Raw genomic sequence first — 775 nt, forward strand, 5'->3', positions numbered from 1 at the left:
TCTCTATTAGATGTTCATGTCTTGGAGCTGAATGAAAGAACATGATTTTCATTTGCTTTGTGGTATTGTGTCTAATGTCTCTTGAAAGATCCTTTTTGTTCTCTGTAAATGTTTTTTGAGTGACTCAAGATGCTTTGTGCGTATCTTTGCCTACCGCATTTTAAAAATAAATTCAGTTTTAGTGGAAAGTTTAAAGATTGCATTTCTCCTCCAAATAGGTGTCACAGAAAGAACCTGAAGTGTGTGGTAGGCAACTTGGTGTGTGAGCTTTGACAAATCACTTAATCTTAATGGGCCTTAGTTTCTTTAGTTGGATTACAAATGTCTGGATGAAAGTGAAGGTAATCTCAGCATTTTTGAAGTCTATCTAGATACCTTCTCACCCTGTTTATTTGCTCTCCTAGTACATTTGCCCAACTGCCTCAGTAGCCAACCATGTGTCACTTTTAGGAACTTTAGTCACTTAGTTAATCAAATATTGCCAAACTATACTTTTCAACCACTAACAGCAAGCCTCCCAGGTCTTTCATTCTCACCTCTGTATTTCCTTTCAATCTAGTGATGAAAACCCACTTGCTTTGTCCTCTTTTCTTTATCTTTCTCCTATATAATCTATATGAACCTCTCTCTGAAAATTCTGTCATTCAAATTCAGAGCTCTGCATAGATTCTTATAATGTAATCTTTTGTTTACATATATACTATGCTTACACTTTTTATTTTTTAGTGATGTTTTTTCTTCAGCTTCTAGAATCTTTTTTTTTTTTTTTTTTTTT

At 33.9% G+C, this 775-nt stretch overlaps 1 protein-coding gene across 1 annotated transcript in view; it reads left to right on the plus strand.

Moving 5' to 3' along the window:
- The window catches only part of MRPL13 (mitochondrial ribosomal protein L13), a 57621-nt gene that overhangs the window by 25043 nt on the left and 31803 nt on the right, over positions 1 to 775 (plus strand). The gene's annotated exons all lie outside the window — the stretch shown is intronic.

The sequence above is a fragment of the Propithecus coquereli genome, unplaced genomic scaffold, assembly GCF_000956105.1.
Source record: "Propithecus coquereli isolate 6110/MARCELLA unplaced genomic scaffold, Pcoq_1.0 Scaffold247, whole genome shotgun sequence".
Taxonomy (NCBI): Eukaryota; Metazoa; Chordata; class Mammalia; order Primates; family Indriidae; genus Propithecus; species Propithecus coquereli.